The sequence below is a fragment of the Meles meles genome, chromosome 11 (assembly GCF_922984935.1).
Source record: "Meles meles chromosome 11, mMelMel3.1 paternal haplotype, whole genome shotgun sequence".
In the NCBI taxonomy this organism is placed as follows: Eukaryota; Metazoa; Chordata; class Mammalia; order Carnivora; family Mustelidae; genus Meles; species Meles meles.
Window position 1 is genome coordinate 63014564 of NC_060076.1, and position 15973 is coordinate 63030536.

At 40.1% G+C, this 15973-nt stretch overlaps 1 protein-coding gene across 8 annotated transcripts in view; it reads right to left on the reverse strand.

Moving 5' to 3' along the window:
- KDM4C (lysine demethylase 4C) overlaps window positions 1-15973 on the reverse strand; it is a 510176-nt gene that overhangs the window by 475469 nt on the left and 18734 nt on the right. The gene's annotated exons all lie outside the window — the stretch shown is intronic.

Genomic DNA, 15973 nt, shown 5'->3' on the forward strand with positions numbered 1-15973 from the left:
AAGTTCTTCTTTATAGAAAAGTTCCAACTAATAAATGTAGTAAAAATGACAGAATTATATCATCACCATTTTTTTTACAATCCCTAATAAATAATCTAGGGCATCAACACTGGATGCTAAAATCATGAGGTGACAATTTAACAGGAAGCTTTATAATGGAGGAATCAGTCTCAGGCTCATTAATCACTGGAACAGACAGACATGACTTGAAGCAATGGAAAATACATAGCATCACCTATTAATTGTTTTTACCTTAAAAAAGTAAATCTGAATTTAAACCAACCCATTAAACCATTGAATTTAACCACCAGTTGTCAGGAAATAAGGAACAAAGTAAATACCACCACAGGAAAATAATGTGCCAAATCTGGAATATGAGACAGTCTTCATTCCAAATGCCAATAGGAAAGAAGGAGAGTGAGGTAAGGGTTGGGAGCAAGGGACTGTTACAAAATAAAAAGGACATCATACATATGAACAAAAACTATATGCATCAACAACTGGTCACCAGAAATTTTTATAGAAAAGCAATAGAATAATGTAACAAAGCAGGAAAAAATAAGATTTAAAAAAGCAAAAACACAGAGGGTGGCTTGCTGGTTCAGTCAGTGGAACATACAGCTCTTGATCTTGGGGTCGGTCCTGAGTTCAAGCCCCATGTTGGGCATAGAGCTTAACTAAATTTAAAAAAGAATATTATAAATGAGCAGTACAGTAACTGGGATAAAGAGTCTTCAATATGTTTTATATGCATGTATACACATAACTATATTGTTATAAACCTGAGAATGTATGTCCTCGTTTAAAGATTTCATTCATTCATTAGGGAGGCCACAAATGCACAAGCTTGAGCAGGGGGAGGGGCAGAAGGGGAAGGGGCAGAAGGGGAAGGAGAGAATCTCAAATAGACTCCCTACTGAGCAGGGAGCCCCACCCAGGGTTCCACCTAGGACCCTGAGACAGTGAGTGACCTGAGTAGAAACCAAGAGTCAACTCAGCTTAATCAACTGAACCACCCAGGTGCCGGGAGAATATCCTCATTTAAAAGGCATGAACTAGAGGTGCCTGGGTGGCTCATTGGGTTAAAGCCTCTGCCTTCCGCTCAGGTCATGATCCCAAAGTCCTGGGATGGAGTCCCACATCCGGCTCTCTCCTCAGCAGGGAGCCTGCTTCCCCCACCCCCCTCTCAGCGTGCCTCTCTGCCTACTTGTGATCTCTGTCTGTCAAATAAATAAATAAAATCTTTTAAAAAATAATAATAAAATAAAATAAAAGGCATGAACTAGAACATTGAACCTTTTAGATTCAATGCTTAAGACTTTTTCTAACTGCCTGCCTTATTATTTTCAACTTGCAAAGTTCAATGGCAGAATGTCAGAGTTCTTTTAATAGTCAGATTCCACTAAATAGGCAACTATTAGAAAATGGGGGGTGGGAAGCACCTGGGTGACTCAGTGGGTTAAAGCCTCTGCCTTCAGCTCAGGTCACGATCCCAAAGTCCTGGGATGGAGCCCCACATCGGGCTCTCTGCTCGACAGGGAGCCTGCTATCCTCTCTCTCTGTCTCTGCCTGCCTCTCTGCCTACTTGTGATCTTTGTCTGTCAAATGGATAAATAAAATCTTTAAAATTAAAAAAGCTTTAAAAAAAGGAAAAGAAAATGGGGGCTGAAAGACAGGGGGAGACAGACTCTACACTCAGTCATATCATGTGCAACACAATAACCACCTAATTGTTAGAAATCCTACTACCCTTTGCCCTTGGGATAAAGTTTCCATTCATCTCTACTAATAAAATGATCACAATCATATTGATTTATTAGTCCATGCCCAAATCCTTAAGCTGAAGCACTAAACAAAAAATCACTATAGCCAATGATAGTTACTTGGCTTTCCAGCACTTAAACTAAATTTACATCATAATGGTAATCTCAACCAAAGAGAATAACATTTTATTAAAAATTACTCTTGAGGCGCCTAGGTGTCTCAGTTGGTTAAGCGTCTGACTCCTGACTTCAGCTCAGGTCAGGAACTTAGGGTCCTGAGATTAAGCCCTTTGTTGGGCTCTGTGATCAGCAGGGAGTCTGCTAAGAATTCTCGCGATCTCTCTCTGCCCCCCTCCACTCACTCTCTCTCTCTCTCTCTCTCTCCCTCTCTCTAAATTAAGTAAATCTTTAAAAACAATCACTATTACAACAGGAGTTGAAGAAAATCACCTTGTATATTTCTCTCAACTATCCCACTTAAGCAGCCAGGTAGAGGAAAGATCATACCTTAGGGCCAGATGGAACTGGGTAGTTGTCTTTTTTAGTAGGCACCATGCCCAACGTGGGGCTTGAACTCATTACCCTCAGATTGAAAGTTACATGCTGTATAGACTGAGGCAGCCAGGTGCCCCCAGAATTGGATTCTAATCCCTCCTATCTGTCTCCCCCACTTAATGAGTGACCTCTGGAAAGTTACTTGAACTAGACCTCTACTTCCCCATCAGTATAATGGGATACCACTCCTCCCCCTACAGCATTGTGATAGGGACTCAGTAAGTAGCTAAATATAGGAGACTAGTACATTGTCAGGCTCTATAGCAAGCACACAGATGTTGGCTTTAAAAAAAAAAAAAACTATTCAAATTAAATCCCTTCTATTACCTTCTTCCCCACTGTTTATACACATGCTCAAATCTCTCCCATGTAATTTTTTAAAATATTTTATGTGTTTATTTGAGAGAGAGAGCACAAGCCTGTGTGCATGCAGAGGTGGGGGAGGGAACAGAAGGAGAGAGAGAGAGGTGGGGGAGGGGACAGAGGACCCATCACCACCTGAGCTGAAACAAAGAGTCGGCCACCAGACCCACTAAGTCACCAGGTGCCCCTCCCATATAATTTTTAAAGCTTCTCTGTACACATTCTCCCTCCACACAGAAAGACTCCAGCTACAGCATTCTCTCTACAAACCCTCATAGAAAAAACCTCAACAAAGGACAGCCCACACTCATTTTGTCCACTTCTTCTATTCTATCATTGACATCTCCACCCACCAGTGTGCTGAAATCACTCTGGAAAAGTTTGCCAGTGACTTTCTAACTGCTTTATGCTCTATGTTGTCTTTAGTCCTCTTAACAGTCTCTTTGCAGCATTTAAATCTGGATAAGCCGTCCCTCAGTACAGCTTCTGCGGATTGGGGAGAGGAGAGTGGGGAGGTGGGAGCACAACAACACACATACACCATCCTCCACTCACTCGATTACAGTTAACTCCACTCTCCACCCCGAACTTCCTTCTGCGCTCCTCCAGAGCTAAACCCTTCACTACTGGTATACTACAAGATTATTTCTATAGTTGTCTTTCCTTTCCACCATGGGAAATTTCATTCAACTATCCTTATCAAGGGCTCAGAAATACAAAACAAGGACCTCTCTCCCCTAAATCCAAGTCCAGTAAATCTAAGTGCCTACTAGGCAGAACCATTTGGAGATGATCCTCACACTCAACAGAGACAAAACTGAATCCAAAAGTTAATAGGGATAAAAAGGAACCTTTGCTCCAAAATCTGCTTCTCTATCCAACAGTCCCAATCCTGGTCCATTCAATCCATCCATGGTCCTGCACCAATCCTCAAAGAGCTTACAAGTGCAAGAGAAAACAAGTATACAAATGGCTCTAATAACACAGGCCAGGTACTGCAAAGAATGGAAGCACATACCACCACCATGGCCTTTAGAACAAGGACAGAAGAATCCAATCCTTTAACAGGGTAAAGGGTAGAGGGGGAAGCAGAAAAAGAGGGCATCCCCTACAAAGGTCCTGACCTCCACTTTATGACCTGCATCAGAATCCCAGGAGCCATCCTCAGCCCTGCCTCACCACATCTGTGTGGGTTCCAATTATGGTCTATGTGACCTCCTGAACATCTTTTATATCCATTCTCTAGTATTCCAAAGTTACTATCTTAAATCAAGCTTTTCTCCTTTCTTTCCTAAACCACTCCTATAGTCTTTGCTGATTTACTCACCTTCAGTTCAGCTCCCTCAATTCTCTTCTATACATCCACAAAAACACAAAATTTTCCTTTTTTTTTTTTTAAAGATTTTATTTATTTATTTGGCAGAGAGAGACCACAAGTAGACAGAGAGGCAGGCAGAGAGAGAGAGAGAGGGAAGCAGGCTCTCTGCTGAGCAGAGAGCCCGATGCGGGACTCGATCCCAGGACCCTGAGATCATGACCTGAGCCGAAGGCAGCGGCTTAACCCACTGAGCCACCCAGGCGCCCCTTCCTTTTTTTTTTTTTAAGGAGGTTTTATTTATTTATTTGAGAAAGAGCAAGCACACCAGGCAGGGGAGCAGCAGAAGGAGCGGGAGCAGCAGACTCCCTGCTGAGCAGGAAGCCTGCCTTGGGAATGAATCCCAGGACCTAGAGATCATGACCCGAGCCAAAGGCAGACCCTAAACCAAATGAGCCACCCAAGAGTCCCCAGAACAAACTCTCTTGACACAAAATGGATCATGCCATCTTTATTTTATTTTTTTTTTAAGATTTTCTGTTTATCTATTTGAGAGAGCATGAGCGTGGGGCAGGGCAGAGAAAGAGGGAGAAGAGACTCCCCACTAAGCAGGGAGCTGGATGGGGGGGGGCTCAATCCCAGGACCCCAAGAACATGACCTGAGCCAAAGGCAGATGCTTACCCAACTGAGCCACCCAGGCAACCCATCCCATCCTTATTTTAAATCCCTTAGTAGCTCAGTACTATTTCAGCATGGAAGCTACCTCCATGATCATAGCTCCTCCTTCTCCCCTCAGCCTCAAAGATCCCGTTGACCTGCCTGAAACCTTTGCTCCATTCTAACCAAAGTTCCAAACTGGTGCCAAGCTATTTCCCTCCTTCAGTGTACTGTATAGATTTATGTGCCACATGTATGACACTACTGAGTACTTCCTGTGAGCTACATACCTACAAAGTATACCCTCTTATTTAAACCTAATAGCTCAAAATAATAAATAAATAAACCTAATAGCTCAAAAATAAACCTAATAGCTCCACTGAAAATGACCATAAATATCTTTATGTTACCAATAATGAAGGCTAAAATGCTTGTACAGGGTCCTATAGCAAGAGCTAAGGACAAGATCTAAACCTAATCTGAGATGCTAACACTCATATTTATAACTACTGCACTATTTTCTTTGCCTTTCCTCAGTAAGTTCTAGCAAAACCCATCTTTCAAAGTTTATCTCACATATAGACTGCATTATGAAGCCTTTCCTGGCAACACTCCCTACAACTAACAGTGTCATTTCTTTAATGTTCTCCTCACCCTCTTTCCATATATACACTCATCCCTCATTATTCCTGGATTCAGCATTGGCAAATTCACCTATTTCTAAAATTTATTTTTAACCCCCAAACCAATAATGGTGGCATGTGTATGGTCATTCACAGACATGCACAGTGTTGAAATATTTGAATCACCTAACAGGCACATCCCTTCAGCAGAGGTCAAACAAGGCAAAAATATACTTTTGCAGTCTATTTAGTGCCAGTGGTTTTTGCATTTTTGTGCTCCTACTGGTGATTTAGCTGCTTAAAACAGACCCCAAGTTCCTAAGTACAAGAAAGCTATGATGTTCCCTATCACAAACACACTTTGTGACATAACTTTAGGCATCAGTTATATCACTGCTGGCATGAGTTTAGTGTTAATGAATCAATAATTATATGTAAATAAGGTATCTTTAAAACAGAAACATACATAAGGGGCGCCTGGGTGGCTCAGTGGGTTAAGCCTCTGCTTTCAGCTCAGGTCAGGATCTCAGTGCTGCATCAGACTCTCTGCTCAGCAGGGAGCCTCCTTCCCCCTTCCCCTCTGCCTGCCTCTCTGTCTACTTCAGATCTCTCCCTCTCTCTCTGTCAAATACATAAATAAAAAATCTTTAAAAAAATAAATAAATACACATAAAACAAGGTGATACATAGATCATTTGAAAAAATGTGTGATTAAAGCCCTCATAGGAATCTAACCCTACATTTCCCTTCAGAGCAATGGTTCAGTATTCACTAATTCAGGATTCTCAGTGACTTTATGGAACATAACTACCACAAATACTGAGAATCAGTAATATCTTAGCCCTTGTAATGAGACCGTTCACAAAAAGCCCCCACCCCTCAGCCCATGGAAACCATCTTCCTCCCCGCCTCAAGAATTTCTCCCACTGACACCAAGGAGTCCAGGCAGTCAATGCTTCATACTGCAATTGACCTACACTCTCCACTAGCTCAATCACTCCCCCAGGAACTCAGAACTGGAGAACAGATGAAGCCCTGAAGGGCTGGGGCAGCCAAAGTCCTCCTTTTGTATAAACAGAAAATGGCTGAAGGAAGGACATTAGCAGATAGAAGTATCATACAGAGAATGCACAGCCTGAGAGAAAGAGATGATTTGAAGGGGAAAAGGAAAGAAGGGAAAGGGGCACCTGGGTGGCTCAGTGGGTTAAAGCCTCTGCCTTCGGCTCAGGTTGTGATCCCAGGGTCCTGGGATCGAGCCCCACATCGGGCTCTCTGCTCCGCGGGGAGCCTGCTTCCTCCTCTCTCTCTGCCTGCCTCTCTGCCTAGTTGTGATTTCTGTCAAATAAATGAAAAAAAAAAAAAAAAAAAAGGAATCTTCCAGGTTAGAGAAACCCAAAGCCATGGCCTCACTGATTTGAAAAAAAAAAAAAAAAGAAAGAAGGGAAAAAAGAAAAAAAAAAAAAAAAACAAGCCTCCGTCATGCTAAGCATAATGTAAGTCATAAGGTAAACACCTGAAGAGTCTGCATCTTCAAGAGACTGGATAGTCTGAAGAAATGAAATCTACACTGCAACAGGTGTTCCAGATATGATTTAAATTTTTCCAGTGAAGAATGAAGAGACTTGAATTCAGAACTAGGCAGAGTGTGTTAAGAACTGGCGACCATAAGGTATTTTTCTTGCTGAAATAGAGCTAGCATAGGTAACTTAGCTCTTAAGAACAGTCCTAGTACTATTCCTGATCTCTGTATGAAAACTAAGATGGCATGTTCATGGAACAAACAAATGCCGCAGCAACTTCCTGCTCCCCAGATTTCGGCAATGGTGCTATGATCCCAGACTATGATTCTTCGGTTTCCTATTTGTAGCAGAAATGGCAGCTCTCTGGGCAGCACCTCCAGCAGTGGTGTTCTGGGAGACATCCCATGGGATAAGTCCCTCAGGACCCAGCCAAGAGCCTGCTCTCCAACCTTCAACAAATAGAGGATCAATCCCTTTCTGCTTAAATTAAGCAGGGCAGTAGCCATTACCTGTAACTGAATCATGGATGATGAAATTATCAGATATAAACCGATAATAATGATGAATGGAAAAGAAACCTGGTATACAAATACCAGGTAAATCAAATGAAGGTTTTATTCATAGATGTTTGACTTTTGAGTAATCCTTTCTAACCACCAGTTCCTTGGTGCATCTTCATAAAATTAACTTGAATGACTCAAAATTCATTTTGTAATATTGAGCAGAAATTACTAATTGAGCCATTAAACAAACTAGCCAGCCACCCAGAGCTACTTACTCTTACTGGCCTACTATAGTAGAAGCTCCCAATAACCTACTTAACAGATTTACCAGATAAGGGATACATACTATATATTCTCTCTGAAAAACACCACTGCTACAAAAAATACAACACAGTGGAGACTAGCAGACTCTGTTTATTATGTCTAAGTACCAGTTGAACTGCAAGCTTAGCAATCAACTGTTTATTTGCAATCCAGTTTATGACAGTTTTGCCAATTATCTGATATAATTAAATAGGTAAGTGTGAACACAACAGTGGTATTGTTTCTATAAGATTTAAGGTGAATCTTTTGGAAAGATCCAGTAAAATGAAATGACTTTTCAAGGGATGGGGGTAGGGAAGAGGAATGTCAAAAAAGTGTGGAAACTGCAACATAAAAGATTAGGGGATAGAGGGATTTGTAAAATCTAGGATTCCAGCTCATATTACTTCAAGTGTTTAACTCTCACTCTACTTTAAAAAAAAAAACCACCGGAAACTGAAAGTGGTAGCTGTTGTATTGTAGGTGTGGTTTATGCCAAAGAGGAAATGCAGGACTCCAATCTTTATCCAAAGAAAAGGCTCTGCCCTACAATAAAAGATAGGCAAATGATTGTGTAAGTTTTAAGTAGAAATAAAAATAATAAATGTGTGTGTCACTTTTTATGATTTACATCTTAAAAAAAAATTAAAAACTATTCAGTACCTTGGAAAGAACCATTCTGTGTATTGTAATAATGAAAAGACAAAAATTGTCAGTCTTTCCCTGTGGCTAAACATAGCTATTGGCCTTCTTTCTTCCATACTACCAAGCCCTCCATTCCTGCTTTAGGAGAAAGTTAAATCAATGAAGGACTGTAATCTGAGTTAAAGAAAAACACAAATTTTGTGGGTTTATTCTTTTATTTGTTGATAGTGTTATCTTCTCTAACTTTCCTTTAGAAAAAATTTCAGGGGCACCTGGGTGGCTCAGTCTGTTAAGCATCCAACTCTTGGTTTCCACTCAGGTCATGATCTCTGTGTGATGCAATCAAGCCCAGCATCAGGCTCTGCCCTCAGTAGGAGTCCGCTTGAGATTATCACTCTCCCTCTCCTTCTGCCCTTACCCCTCCCACCAGGCTCTCTTCTCTCTCTCTCAAATAAATAAAATCTTTAAAAGAAAGAAAAGAAAAGAAAAGAAAAAGAAGGAACTTCAATCTTACAGAAAAGTTATTGTACTAGAAAAAAAATTAAAAAGCCTATATAAACTTTACCCAGATTCATCTATTAATCTTCTACCCTATTTGCCACCTTACCAATTTGTGTTCTCTCTCTCTCTCTCTCTCTCTATATATATATATATATGACCCACAATTTGTTTTTCTGAACCATTTGGGAGTAAGTTACATATATCGTGGACCCCTAAAAGTTTTAATGTACATTTCCTAAGAAAAGGGGTCTTCTTTTGCATAGAGACAGTGAACTTTTCGATTCCAAAAAGTTTAAAAGACACAATACTTGTATCCAATTTCTGTGTTCTAATTTTGTCAAGCGACTAATATACATGATACCCTTCTTTTCCCTCTAGTAGGGAATTCAGTCTAGAATTAGAAAATGCATGGGGAAAAAAAAAAAAGAAAATACATGTAGCTGTCATATCTCTTTAGTATTCTTTCATGTGAGATATTTCCAGAGCCTTTATCTTTATTTTTTTAAGAATTTAGTCATTTTAACATTTAAATAGAACATGTATTTGTTTTAAATAGAACATTAAATAGAACATGTATTTGTTTTAAGTAGAACATTAAATAGAACATGTATTTGTTTTAAGTAGAACATTTTCCATTTTGGTATATTTTTTAAACTGAGAGTTTTTCCTTTTGTTACTGGCATATAAAAATGTCATTAATTTTTTTAAATTAATCTCATATCCAGCTACCTACTTAAAATCTCTTTTCCAATAATTTGTCTACAGATTCATTAATGATTCTTTGTAGACTATCATGTGAAAATTATCTGAGAAAAATGCTTTTTTGTTATTTCCTTTACAATACTTATTCTTTTTATCTCTCTTTCTCATCTTACTGACCTGTCTCAGACATCCTAATGCTATAGAGAACTAGTGACAGGGGAATGTCTTAATATACAGGGAATGAAGCACTACATCATTGTTAATGTTAAGTCTTAGTAACCCTTAAACTTAGGAAACTAAACAAATTCAATGTTCCTAAACACTGGTGAACAGTGAGTCCACTAGCCCTCTGAAAACAGGAAGGAAATGCTCTGGTTTTTCATAAAGTTCCAGCTTTTATTCTTAGAGAATCCTTTCTACTTTGTTGATGTTTTTTGGATAGTAATAGTAGTAAGTATTCTTTGATACTTTTTATTTTAGGAAATTAAAAGTTGACCGAAAAAAGGAAAGAAAGGCCTATGTCAGTTCAACTGATTTTTTCAAATCCAGAAGTCTGGGAACCAGTAAAATACATGATCTCTGAGTCCTATATGGCCCCAGTGTTATAAGTGAGAGAGACAAAGGAATAAAGTGTAGAGGGATGTAAGGCACTAATTATTTACATTAACAAAAATCAAGTAATTTAAGTTCAAGGCTTTATTTAATCAATACCTTTCTGATTTCTAAGCTTTTAACTGCACCATGCCCCCCAACTTCTACTTAAATAGATAAATCTTCAAAATGTAACCTTTTACTGAACCATTCTCTCAGTAAAAATGGCGTCCAATTGCAAATCACTATAACTTCAACATGTGATGTCAAACTAGTCCCATTCCATCGTTTTCTTTGAAAGCATGGAGAGATTCAGATCTTACTACCTATCCCTTCTATCTAAATCATTCATTCCTTCAAGTGACAGTTCTGTTTCTATAGCTAAATACAAAGATTAATCAAAGAATTTGCCTAATAAAATCACATAACTTCAAGGACCTGGAGGCAATAAGAAAGAAGAAAAAACAACTCTCTTATCTTAGGTTAAAATAAGAGAGCCATCTCAAAATGCAAAACACAGGAATTGACTACTGAAAGAGCCACACCCACGACAGAAAAGGTAACAGAAGAGACGACAAAGTTGTGGTCCTAACTCTGCGCATGAATCCCTAAAGAGGTATCCAAGGCAAAGCAAAAGAAAGATCTCTGTATTACTCAAAGGCAGTGGCAGCAAACAGCACTTAATATATCAATCAAAAAGATAACAAACTTGGGGCACCTGGGTGGCTCAGTCAGTTAAGTATCTATTCTTAATATCGGCTCAGGTCAGGATCTCAGACTCTTGAGATGGAGCCCTGCTTCAGGCTCCACACTGAGCGAGGAGTCTGCTTTTCTCTCTTTCTCTACTTCTGCCCTTCCCCCAAACTCATGTGTGAGAGCTCAAAATACTCTCTCGCATCCTCTCTAAACTAGATTTTTGAAAAGTCGTAACAAACTTAAAGTCATATCATTTTGAAAAGATAATTATAAGCATAACTGAGCTTTTGCTATAGTGATTAAATAGGCAGGAAGGGAGAAAGGGAGGTTTTGGATGCTTGAAATATGCTTCCATCTAACTCTGGGTACAGAATTTAAAATCAAAAAGAACTCCTCCCAGAATAACTGCATAGCATGACCAAAATCAGAAGGAAAACGCCAACAGTAATAAAGATTGTTCAACTGACCAGGAATTCCTTCCCCTTTGTCAGAAACTGAAAATCCAGAAGGCTAAGAAATCCTAGCAAAGTTGGCAATAGAAGGCAGTATGCATCTCAGAGCTAAATTCTAGGTACAAACATAAATGCTCTAAGAGTTCCTAGGAAAAAGAAGACCACAGAGCAGGCTGAGACTACATCAGCTAGCAGGAGATCAGCTCCATAGCTTATCTAAACATTGCAAACACCTACAAACACCTACAAATCCAACGGGAGATCGAAGACAAGAAGAACAGCAATTCTAGAAACAGAAAATCAACCACTTTCTGAAAGGTAGGACTGGCAGAGAAATGAATCCAAAACGACGGGAAGATAGACCGTGGCGGGAGGGGCCGGCTCCCGGCAAGCAGCGGAGCAACGGACTACATAATCAGGACTTTTAAAAGTCTGTTCCACTGAGGGACATTGCTCCAGAGGCTAAACCAGGGTGAAGCCCACGCAGGGTCAGCGTGGCCCCAGGTCCCGCAGGGTCACAGAAGGATCGGGGGTGTCGGAGTGTCGCAGAGCTCGCAGGTATTAGAACGGAGAAGCCGGCTACAGAGACAGAGCCGAGGACTGAACTCTCAGCTCAGGGTTACCTTGAACTGGTCGCGGGCTGGGTGAGCTCGGAGCGCGGTTGGAGGCCGGGGATATGGGAGTGATTGGGCCCTGTCCTCTGGGGGCACACTGAGGACTGGGGCCCCAGGCTCTCGGCTCCTCTGGTCTGGAGACTGGGAGGCCGCCATTTTCATTCCCGTCCTCCGAACTCTACGGAAAGCGTTCAGGGAACAAAAGCTCTCAAAAGCAAACCCGAGCGGATTACTTGGTCCGGCCCCCGGTAAGGGCGGTGTAATTCCGCCTCGGGCAAAGACACTTGAGAGTCATTACAACAGGCCCCTCCCCCAGAAGATCAACAAAATATCCAGCCAGGACAAAGTTCATCTATCAAGGAAAGTAGGTTCAATACCTAGGACAGCAGCAGAATTCCAGAGGAGGAGAAAGCAAAGCACGGAACTCATGGCTTTCTACCCATGATTCTTTAGTCTTGCAGTTCATTCAATTTTTTTTTCAATTTTTTTTCCTTCTTTTTTCTTCATCTGCTAAATTTTTTTAAACTTTTACCGTTTTCTTTTTTAACGTTTTTTGACTAGTTTATCTAAAATATATAGATTTGCTTTCTTTTTTATATTTTTCCTTTATTTATTTTTTAATTTTTTTTTTCTGAACCTCTTTTTATCTCCTTTCTCCCCCCCCCCCCCCCCACGATTTGGGGTCTATTCTGATTTGGCTACAGCACACTTTTCTGGGGTCTTTACCACCCTTTTAGTATTTCATTTGATCCTTCATATCCTCTTATCTGGACAAAATGACAAGGCAGAAAAAATCACCACAAACAAAAGAACAAGAGGCAGTACTGAAGGCTAGGGACCTAATCAACACAGACATTGGTAATATGTCAGATCAAGAGTTCAGAATGATGATTCTGAACGTTCTAGCCGAGCTCAAAAAAGGCATGGAAGATATTAGAGAAACTCTCTCTGTAGATATAAGAGCCCTTTCTGGAGAAATTAAAGAACTAAAATCTAACCAAGTTGAAATCAAAAAAGCTATTAATGAGGCGCAATCAAAAATGGAGGTTCTCACTGCTAGGATAAATGAGGAAGAAGAAAGAATTAGTGATATAGAAGACCAAATGACAGAGAATAAAGAAGGGGAGCAAAAGAGGGACAAACAGGGGCACCTGGGTGGCTCAGTGGGTTGGGCCGCTGCCTTCAGCTCAGGTCGTGATCTCGGGGTCCTTGGATCGAGTCCCGCGTCGGACTCTCTGCTCGGCGGGGAGCCTGCTTCCCTCTCTCTCTCTCTGCCTGCCTCTCTGTCTACTTATGATCTCTCTCTGTCAAATAAATAAATAAAATCTTTAAAAAAAAAAAAAAAGAGGGACAAACAGCTACTGGACCACGAGGGGAGGATTCGAGAGATAAGTGACACCATAAGATGAAACAGCATTAGAATAATTGGGATTCCAGAAGACGAAGAAACAGAGAGGGGAGCAGAAGGTCTACTGGAGAGAATTATTGGAGAGAATTTCCCTAATATGGCAAAGGGAACAAGCATCAAAATCCGGGAGGTGCAGAGAACCCCCTCAAAATTAACAAGAATAGGCCCACACCCCGTCACCTAATAGTAAAATTTACAAGTCTTAGTGACAAAGAGAAAATCCTCAAAGAAGACCGGGAAAAGAAGTCTGTAACATACAATGGTAAAAATATTAGATTGGCAGCAGACTTATCCACAGAGACCTGGCAGGCCAGAAAGAGCTGGCATGATATATTCAGAGCACTCAACGAGAAAAACATGCAGCCAAGAATACTCTATCCAGCTAGGCTATCATTGAAAATAGAAGGAGAGATAAAAAGCTTCCAGGACAAACAAAAACTGAAAGAATTTGCAAACACCAAACCAGCTCTACAGGAAATATTGAAAGGGGTCCTCTAAGCAAAGAGAGAGCCTAAAAGTAGTAGATCAGAAAGGTACAGAGACAATAGATAGTAACAGTCACCTTACAGGCAATATAATGGCACTAAATTCATATCTCTCAATAGTTACCCTGAATGTTAATGGGCTAAATGCCCCAATCAAAAGACACAGGGTATCAGAATGGATAAAAAACCAAAACCCATCTATATGTTGCCTACAAGAAACTCATTTTAGACGCAAAGACACCTCCAGATTTAAAGTGAGGGAGTGGAAAACAAATTACCATGCTAATGGGCATCAGAAGAAAGCTGGGGTGGCAATCCTTATATCAGATCAATTAGATTTTAAGCCAAAGACTATAATAAGATGAGGAAGGACACTATATCATACTCAAAGGGTCTGTCCAACAAGAAGATCTAACAATTTTAAATGTCTATGCCCCTAACGTGGGAGCAGCCAACTATATCAACCAATTAATAACAAAATCAAAGAAACACATCAATAATAATACAATAATAGTAGGGGACTTGAACATTCCCCTCACTGAAATGGACAGATCATCCAAGCAAAAGATCAACAAGGAAATAAAGGCCTTAAATGACACACTGGACCAGATGGACATCACAGATATATTCAGAACATTTCATCTCAAAGCAACAGAATACACATTCTTCTCTAGTGCACATGGAACATTCTCCAGAATAGATCACATCCTGGGTCACAAATCAGGTCTCAACCGGTATCAAAAGATTAGGATCATTCCCTGCATATTTTCAGACCACAATGCTCTGAAGCTAGAACTCAATCACAAGAGGAAAGCTGGAAAGAACCCAAATACATGGAGACTAAAGAGCATCCTTCTAAAGAATGAATGGGTCAACCAGGAAATGAAAGAAGAATTGAAAAAGTTCATGGAAACAAATGATAATGAAAACACAACTGTTCAAAATCTGTGGGACACAGCAAAGGCAGTCCTGAGAGGAAAATATATAGCGGTACAAGCCTTTCTCAAGAAACAAGAAAGGTCTCAAGTACACAACCTAAACCTACACCTAAAGGAACTGGAGAAAGAACAAGAAAGAAACCCTAAACCCAGAAGGAGAAGAGAAATCATAAAGATCAGAGCAGGAATCAATGAAATAGAAACCAAAAGAAAACAATAGAAAAAATCAGTGAAACTAGGAGCTGGTTCTTGGAAAGAATTAATAAGATTGATAAACCCCTGGCCAGACTTATCAAAAAGAAAAGAGAAAGGACCCAAATAAATAAAATCATGAATGAAATAGGATAGATCACAACTAACACCAAAGAAATACAGACAATTATAAGAACATACTATGAGCAACTCTACACCAACAAATTTGACAATCTGGAAGAAATGGATGCATTCCTAGAGACATATAAACTACCACAACTGAACCAGGAAGAAGTAGAAAACCTGAACAGGCCCATAACCAGTAAGGAGATTGAAACAGTCATCCAAAATCTCCAAACAAACAAAAGCCCAGGGCCAGACGGCTTCCCAGGGGAATTCTACCAAACAATTAAAGAAGAACTAATTCCTATTCTCCTGAAACTCTTCCAAAAAAGAGAAACGGAAGGAAAACTTCCAAACTCATTTTATGAGGCCAGCATCACCTTGATCCCAAAACCAGACAAGGATCCCACCAAAAAAGAGAACTACAGATCAATATCCTTGATGAACACAGATGCAAAAATTCTCACCAAAATACTAGCCAATAGGATTCAACAGTACATTAAAAGGATTATTCACCACAACCAAATGGGATTTATTCCAGGGCTGCAAGGTTGGTTCAACATCCGCAAATTAATCAATGTGATACAACACATTAATAAAAGAAAGAACAAGAACTATATGATACTCCCAATAGATGCTGAAAAAGCATATGACAAAGTACAGCATCCCTTCCTGATCAAAACTCTTCAAAGTGTAGGGATAGAGGGCACATACCTCAATATTATCAAAGCCATCTATGAAAACCCACCGCAAATATCATTCTCAATGGAGAAAAACTGAAAGCTTTTCCGTTAAGGTCAGGAACATGTCATGAATGAACATGGATGTCCATTATCACCACTGCTATTCAACATAGTACTAGAAGTCCTAGCCTCAGCAATCAGACAACAAAAAGAAATTAAAGGCATCCAAATTGGCAAAGAAGAAGTCAAACTATCACTCTTCGCAGATGATATGATACTATATGTGGAAAACCCAAAAGAATCCACTCCAAAACTGCTAGAACCTGTACAGGAATTCAGT